Source organism: Ovis canadensis, chromosome 2, assembly GCF_042477335.2.
Source record: "Ovis canadensis isolate MfBH-ARS-UI-01 breed Bighorn chromosome 2, ARS-UI_OviCan_v2, whole genome shotgun sequence".
In the NCBI taxonomy this organism is placed as follows: Eukaryota; Metazoa; Chordata; class Mammalia; order Artiodactyla; family Bovidae; genus Ovis; species Ovis canadensis.
This window is the reverse complement of record NC_091246.1, coordinates 45,770,215-45,778,964: the sequence shown is the minus strand read 5'-3', so window position 1 is coordinate 45,778,964 and position 8,750 is coordinate 45,770,215. Positions and strand designations below refer to the sequence as shown.

Genomic DNA, 8,750 nt, shown 5'->3' with positions numbered 1-8,750 from the left:
TGAAAAAAGCAAGAAACGAGAAACGATGAGGAAGTTTCCTTCTTTTCTCAGCCCTGGATTCTACTCTTACTTTATTCTTGTTAATCACGTGCCTTTGGGGAAGTCACAGTTTGCACAGTTGTGAAACGAGGAGCGATGTCACCCTGCTTAACTCCTCGTCTTTTGTGACGATGTGTGTGTTGCGTGTGTTCTCAGTCGTGTCTGACTCTGGGGACCCATGGACTGTAGCCCACCAGGCTCCTCTGTTCATGGAATTTTCCAGGCAAGAATATGGAAGTGGGTAGCCATGCCCTTCTCCAGGGGATCTTCCTGACCCAGTGATGGAACCCATGTTTCTTGCGTCTTCTCCACTGGCAGGCAGATTCTTTGCAGCTAGAACGACCTGGCCTCCCAGGTGTCAGGCTGGGTAATGACGAACCAGTGCTGTTAGTAATGACAATGGGGGCAGCAGCATGGCTGCTCTGTACTGACTACAGGCAGCACTTTCTGAGTGTGTTCTGGGATTAAACAAGGCATCATATGGTCAGAACTATACCTGGCACAGAAGGAGTGCTCAGGACTGTTTGTACCGTCACTATTTTGGCCCCAGAGTGGAATGGTGGGGGAGATAAGCTGATGCCAAATCAGGGGTCAAAACTTAGGATCAAGAATGCCCAGGCAGGAGCCCCAACGGGGACCTGTTGTCTGAATGCTTCTTCCTTTCCTTCTGGACCAGCAAGGTTGTGTAACTTGCCAGGGTCTCAGCCCAGAGTCAAGGTCCTGACTCCTATCCCTGTGCTGGCCCCTCAAAACTATAGGGTGGTCCTTTCAGTGAAGGGGCATACTGGAATGGTTCTGGCATTCAGCCATCTCTCTTGCGGATTTCAGTTAACACCTTGGTTTCTCAGCCCTGCTCTGCCTTCCAGCCTATCGTCTTTTCTTCTCTGCAGCCTTCCCAACTGGCAAACCCAGTCATGGCACTCCACAGCTGAAAAATTGCCCATCTCTTAAATCTGAACTCCTTAGAACAGCTCAACCCTCACCCCAGCCATAATGCATGCTCTGAACATGCAATCCCTAATGCCCTGTGTTGCCTTGTGGCCCCAAGCTTTTTCCAGTGCAGGTCCCTCTGCCTCCCACACTTTCCCATGTCCATCAGTTTATCCTTTAATTCAGCAAATTATATTGAGCTCCTGTTATATGTGGATGTGGTACAGGATGCTGATGTCAGAGCAGTTAGTGAGACACTGTGTCTTTGGTCCCTTGGAATTTACAGTGAAGTGGTGAGAGACACAGCATAGAAAGAGAACAAAAAATCAAAATATGTACATATTTTGAATTTATGTATTTGTTTGCACATGTATGTGTTTATGGGGCTTCCCAGGTGGTTCAGTAGGTAAATAACCTGCCTGCCAACACAGGAGACTTAAGAGACGCAGTTCAATCCCTGGGTCAGAAAGATTCCCTGGAGGAGGGCATGGCAATCGACTCCAGAATTCTTTTGTATTTATTTTTTTACCGGTTTCATTCACTTTATTATTCTCTTTATAAAATTATATGGTGGCTACAGCTGGGGCCTGTGTCCTCTGCACGGAGACTCTGGTGTGGGTCTTTACAAGATGACCAGTGAATTCCTGATATGGAGACTTGGTGAACACCGTCTCTTTCCTGAGGTCAGGGGTGAGATAACTGTAGGTCTTGGAAATGGCATCAAAAGTGGCCTTGGCGAAGTTGCCCAGGGTTACTGTCTCCCTAGGGTAACTAGCCTTTCCCCTAGGGTAAAGTCCGACTCTCACTGTCTTCCCAGGGTAACTGTGCAGCCCCCGGCAGAAGTGCAGCAGTCGTCGATGCTGGACATCATCAACAGCTTCTTGGGCACAGGGGCGGAGAGATGCTAGTGCCTCTGGGGGCAGGGATGAGGGGCACCAGCACGGAGCCACAGCAGCCATTCACCTTGCAAGGCACCTTGCTAATCTTGTTCCCCTAGCAGCCTCTTCTCACAGGGATTATGGACAGCTTGGCCAGGATGATGGCCCCATGGATGGCAGTGGCTACTGCCTTATAGCACTTGACATCCAGACTGACATGTCCGTTGTAATCCCCAGTGGCAACAAATGCCTTGAACCTGGTCCACTGGCCAGCAAGGGTATGCTTTTGCATGGGCATAATCTTCAAAACCTCATCCTTGAGGAAAAAATCAATAATCCCAGACTCCTCGATGGGCAGAGAGAAAAGGTGGATCTCCTCCAGGGACTTGATCTTCATGTCCTTGACCAGGTGGCCCAGCTTGGTAACGGGGAGCCACTCCTTGTTTTCGGCCTTGCCTCTGCGAGCTCCATGGCTTCTGCCCCGGCCCCATCCCAGGCCGAGACCCGCGGCCCTGGACGCCACTGCCACTACCAAAGCCTCTGCAGAAGCCACCGCGGCCTCCCATCCCAGGGCCCCTGGGCTGGGTCTTCCAGGCCCTTCCACAGCACCGGCGTCATCCACCATTTGTTTTTTTCACGAAGAAGCAGCCCACTCCAGTATTCTTGCTTGGAGAATTCCATGGACAGAGGAGTTTGGCGGGCTACAGTCCACAGTGTTGCACAAAGTCAGATACGACTGAAGCGACTTAGCACGCAGCACACACGTATGTATTTATAGGTGGGAAATGCTACAAGGGAAAGTAAACAGCATAATATAATGATCTCTGGGGTGAAGGGCTGGTGGGTTTGGATTACTAACACATCAAACTAATGTTTATCTATCTACACACTAATCAGGGGCACCTCCTTCAGGAAGCCTTCCTGGATCAGAACATCTTTTGCTTCTGTTCCCAGAGCAGCCTGCCCTGCCTTGCCCATGCCATGTCTGGGCACTTAACACACCAAACATCTTACAGTTTTAGTGTCTGTCTCTGGAGGTTCTGAGTTCCCTGTGGGCAGTGGCTGTCCTCTCTCAGGGCAGTACCTGGCCCTGAGAGAGGACTGCTGATGGCTGTGAGTGAATACACAGGCCAGATAGTCAAGGGACTGGGCTAGGGGAGGGAGATATCAAGTAGGAGAGCTTGGTTGGCTCTTTTCAGAAGAGTGCAGTTGAAAATAAAATTGTGGAAGTCACTTGGGTATTTGTTTATAAATGACAAAGGCGGTCAGGAGCTTTTGATGAGCTCCTCATTCATCCTGCTCCCATCACCTTCCTGTCATTTTTCCAGTTATTTAGAACCAACCGGCCAGATAGCCCTTAACCAAGCAATATACATGTTAATGTGGAGAGCAGAGGCTGAGATTGAAGTAGCAGGCAAAGCACATTACTCAAAGGGAAGACGAGAAGGAAAAGAAATGAATGAACTGGAGGCTGGGGGCAGATGTTGCCTTCATTGAAAGTCACCACCAGCCTTGTCTCCGTAGGGCCTGACACCCTGCTGTGCCCTCCACCCCTCTCCTCGCCGCCCAGCCTCTCCCCTCCAACACTCTTTTCCCAACAGAACGCCCTCAGTTTATTTTTAGTCCTTTCCAGAAGGCCCTTGGCAGTCTCACTTTAATTAGAATGGTACCCGAGTACTCCAGAGCTATTGATGGAATGATTTTGTCTCATCTTGCTGGCATTGTGTAGGGGGCAGCCAAAACTGCTTTCAGAGAAGTGGAAAATTTATCATTTATTTATTTCTCTTGGCCAATTAGCGTCAGTCCAAGGAGGCATGTGAGAAAGAACAATGGGGCTGGCAGGAGGAGGGTGTGTGAGCAGACACCTTTGCCTATGGGCTGAGCCATTTCCTTCACTCATGTAATGGGGTCCTCATGCCTGCCAGCCTTCCTCCTGGGTTACTGTGAGGAGCAAATGAGTCCAGGAGAAACACTGATATTGTGAAATGAGGTGCGGTGGAAGCACTGCGTGTCAACTACTGAAGCATGTGCAGAGAGGGGGAGGAAGGGGAGGAGAAGGAAGAAAAGGAGTCCGATTCCTAGGTTCTTGAGCGCTGCTGCCTCCACCCTTCTCTCTTGGGTGGTGAGGGTGACATCATACGGGCCTTTGCAGCCACCTCTTCTGGATGGAGTTTTTAGGATGGATACAGATGATTGGAAAATTTTGTGTGTGTTTTGTGTATATGTGTGCGTGTCTTTTGTTTTGTTTTCAGATGAGTGACTCAGGAGACCCTCCAGTGTACTCTGGAGGATCAGGGACCCTTTTGGTTCCAGGCTGCAACTCTGTAAGCCATGGACACAGCATTGGAGGTACCTGACGGGTGGGCTCTGGTGGGCTTCCCAGAGTCCGCCTAGGCTCAGCCAAGGTGTCAAGGTGTGTGGTAAGGGCACCACAACCCCCCTGGCAGCATACCCAGACAGACACTTGCTCCCAGAAGTGAGCACACACAACTACTCTGATGTAACTCTGCACACACCTCCATGGGCACACACTCACCCATGCATGCTAAAAATGTACAGAGCTTTGACACAGGAACCATGTTAGTCATAGCAGCTTGGGCTATTCTGCCTGTATTCTGTATGAGTCATTACAGGTTAGGTTACCCTGCCAAACCAAAGAACCCCAACTACCTCAGTGACTTAAAACAACCAGAGTCTGCATCTCTCTTTTGCGAATTTATTGTGGATCTGGGTGACTCTCCAGGGCAGCTTCCCTCCAGACGTTGGCTCGGTTGTGCACATTTCCTTACCTTGCAGCACCTCTGCGTCAGCACGTGATTGCCATGGCAAGACTGGAGGTGAGAAACAGCCATTAAATGCTTTGGCATCAAAGGGATGCATTATGATTTCTGATGGCAGGAGAGCCAGGACTGATGATCATCAGTTACATTTTCTGCTTTCACTCGCCCCAGTCCTCAGGTTCCTTCTCTGTCTTTATTTCCTCCTTCCAGTGAGGAAGATAAGCCAGATGACTTCCTGCTCAGATGTTCTGTTGTAAAATGTGCCCAACAGTCTTGTACTTCCGTTTAGCTTGCTGCCTTAGTGCTCAAGTGGATCAAGTCCCTTTTTTGATATTTTCAAAGTCACCCTACTTTATGAGAAATACCTGAGGGGTGTCCCTGAGCATCTCTCTTGTAGAGCTGGTTTATGCATTTATAAAGAATGAAGTGTATCCACTTCCATTTAGTGTTTGAGGTTTTCTAATTTTAGTCCCAAATTAGTTTTCCTGGATCGTCTGTTACTTCAACTCCAGTCCAAATTGACAACTTACTGTTCCTTAGTTATAACCTTGGCCTTCATCTAACATTACTTTTCTACTTCTCTTTTCTTCTCTAGCCACATTGGTCTTAAACTGTTTTCTCGAACATGCCGAGCTTGCCCTTGCTTCAGGGCCTTTGCACTTACTGTTTACCTTGTCTTGCTTTGCACTTGTCTTGCACTTGCTGTTTACCTTGCCTCAGTCGTTTTTACTCTTATCTGGAGTATGTCCCTTCCAGTTATCCTAACATATTGTCTTCATGTACTTATCACTGTCAGAAATCATTTTGTGTTAACATTTATATTGATTGTCTACCTATCCCAATTAAAATGTAAGGTCCCTGATGTAGTCACCTTGTCTATCTTCTCTCCCGTGATATGAGAATAGTGGTTGGCACATAATGTTGTTGTTCAGTCTCTCAGTCGTGTCCGACTCTTTGAGACCTCATGGACTGCAGCACACCAGGCTTCCCTGTCCTTCACCACCTCCCAGAGTTTGCTCAGACTCATTTCCATCGAGTCGGTGATGCCATCCAACCATTTCATCCTCTGTCATCCCCTTCTCCTCCTGCCTTCAATCTTTCTGAATGTCAGGGTCTTTCCTAATAACATATGCCTATACAAGAACAACATAAAGATGGCTTTATTTTACATCTTATTTGACAGTGCTTCCCTTAATTGAATATGTCAAATAAGCCTAATTATTTTAATATTGCTGTTTCATAAGGAGAGAGACCAAACATTTTGAGATATCTCAGGACACTCTGGAAAAATCCCAAAGTTAGTTAGAGGTCAAAAAGACTTCATTAAAAATTTTATTTGAACCCAGAAGGATGGTATGGGGAGGGAGGTGGGAGAGGGGTTTCAGGATGGGGAACACGTGTACACCCGTGGCGGATTCATGCTGATGTATGGTAAAAGCAATACAGTATTGTAAACTAATTAGCCTCCAGTTAAAATAAATAAATTTATATTAAAAATTTTTATTTGAGGAAGTGTAAGCCAGGCTTCAACAATACATGAACCGTGTACTTCCTGATGTTCAAGCTGGTTATAGAAAAGGCAGAGGAACCAGAGATCAAATTGCCAACATCCGCTGGATCATGGAAAAAGCAAGAGAGTTCCAGAAAAACATATCTTTCTGCCTTACTGACTATGCCAAAGCCTTTGACTGTGTGGATCACAATAAACTGTGGAAAATTCTGAAAGAAATGGGAATACCAGACCACCTAACCTGCCTCTCGAGAAATCTGTATGCAGGTCAGGAAGCAACAGTTAGAACTGGACATGGAACAACAGACTGGTTCCAAATAGGAAAAGGAGTACGTCAAAGCTGTATATTGTCACCCTGCTTATTTAACTTATATGCAGAGTACATCATGAGAAACGCTGGACTGGAAGAAGCACAAGCTGGAATCAAGATTGCCAGGAGAAATATCAATAACCTCAGATATGCAGATGACACCACCCTTAGGGCAGAAAGTGAAGAGGAACTAAAAGCCTCCTGATGAAAGTGAAAGAGGAGAGCGAAAAAGTTGGCTTAAAGCTCAACATTCAGAAAATGAAGATGATGGCATCCGGTCCCATCACTTCATGGGAAATAGATGGGGAAACAGTGGAAAGTGTCAGACTTTATTTTGGGGGGGCTCCAAAATCACTGCAGATGGTCATTGCAGCCATGAAATTAAAAGATGCTTACTCCTTGGAATAAAAGTTATGCAACCTAGATAGCATATTCAAAAGCAGAGACATTACTTTGCCAACAAAGGTCTGTCTAGTCAAGGCTATGGTTTTTCCAGTGGTCATGTATGGATGTGAGAGTTGGACTGTGAAGAAGGCTGAGCACCGAAGAATTGATGCTTTTGAACTGTGGTGTTGGAGAAGACTCTTGAGAGTCCCTTGGACTTCAAGGAGATCCAACCAGTCCATTCTGAAGGAGATCAGCCCTGGGATTTCTTTGGAAGGAATGATGCTAAAGCTGAAACTCCAGTACTTTGGCCACCTCATGCGAAGAGTTAACTCATTGGAAAAGACTCTGATACTGGGAGGGATTGGGGGCAGGAGGAGAAGGGGATGACAGAGGATGAGATGGCTGGATGGCATCACCGACTTGATGGACGTGAGTCTGAGTGAACTCCAGGAATTGGCGATGGACAGGGAGGCCTGGCATGCTGCAATTCATGGGGTCGCAAAGAGTCGGACACAACTGAGTGACTGAACTGAACTGAACCAAAAAATATCAAAAGTTATGGACACTTGAATAAAAGGATCACAGATCATTATGAAATACTGCTCAATTATAATTGGACCAAAGAAACAATTTTAAAACAAATACAGGTCACAAAATTATGAGCAGAACTTCCCTGTTTTTAATATTGAAAAGAAGACTGTTTTCTTAAGTTATTAAAGGACTGATTAAGACAACATTGTAACACAGGAAATTATGTTGATAAAACACAAAATCTTTGCTTTCTGGGCAGATTATTTAAAAGGTAAAAAAAAAGATTTCACAATCTGTTACCAAAAGCAGATAAAGAGCCTAATAAAACTTGGTCCTTTCATAGAGACAGCCAATTCTAATTTTACACCAGTGTACTTTTGATATTAAAACTCATTTTTAACTTAAATTTATCCCAATCTTAGCCAGCTTGATCATGCATAAAATTTCTTCCCAAGGTTACTGGAGTTGGTTGCCATTTCCTTCTTCAGGGGATCTTCCCGACCTGGGGATCAAACCCAGGTCTCCTGCATTGCAGGCAGACACTTTACCCTCTGAGCCATCAGGGAAGCCCTCTTTTTCCACAAAACTGCTAAAATATTTTTCCTATTTTCCCCCTCTTCTTCTCTAGAACAATTAATCATTCTATTTTCCTTATCTACTTTTCAAACACAGTTGTTTCCTTTCATCTTTATTATTATTACATAGCTTTAAAAATTAAAATTCTTAGCCCTTCAAATTCTTAATTAAAATTCTCAACCCTTAGAACCCTTAATTCCTAGTAAGGAATTACCTAGGAGGTAAGCAATAGTGGACTGTCTTTTATACTAGAATTCTGTATATTGACAGGCTTATAAATATATTTTATAATTTCTGGAAGTACATTATTCCTCATCATAAATTTTTAAATGTGGCACCAAACATGTTTACTAATAGACCCAAATACCTAAAATTTCTCAGTGGTAAGAAGCTGTGTATAAGACTATGTTCACTAATTAAAGTTTCAGTATTTTATCTGTAAATGATCTAGATATTCAATGGCTATCAGTTATTTGATTAAGCTTAGCAAAACTCTAAGATTTCAAGTTACCAAAAAGATTTGGGGAAACAAATTAAATAGACATGCCCTAGACCAGAATTATTGCTGCAAGTTCACCTAGAAATGTTTATTACACTTACATATATTTAATTCACTTGTTCTCAACAATTATATTTGCATTGCTCATGCAAATTTTATCATACCAAGTTATTGTTCTAGTTGACAAATTTCATCTAACAGAGATAACACAAACTTGTTTGACTAGTAAACCAAGCAGAATAAAACTGCATTTCTGCATTATTTTAAATGCTGACCACCCTGAGGATATAACTATTTTAATTAAACTAGA

The 8,750-nt window shown here is 44.7% G+C and overlaps 1 pseudogene; it reads right to left on the bottom strand.

Annotated features, from left to right (window-relative positions):
• Nucleotides 1-1,528: 1,528 nt before the first annotated feature.
• LOC138434538 (small ribosomal subunit protein uS5-like) lies at nucleotides 1,529-2,472 on the bottom strand (annotated as a pseudogene).
• Nucleotides 2,473-8,750: the final 6,278 nt, after the last annotated feature.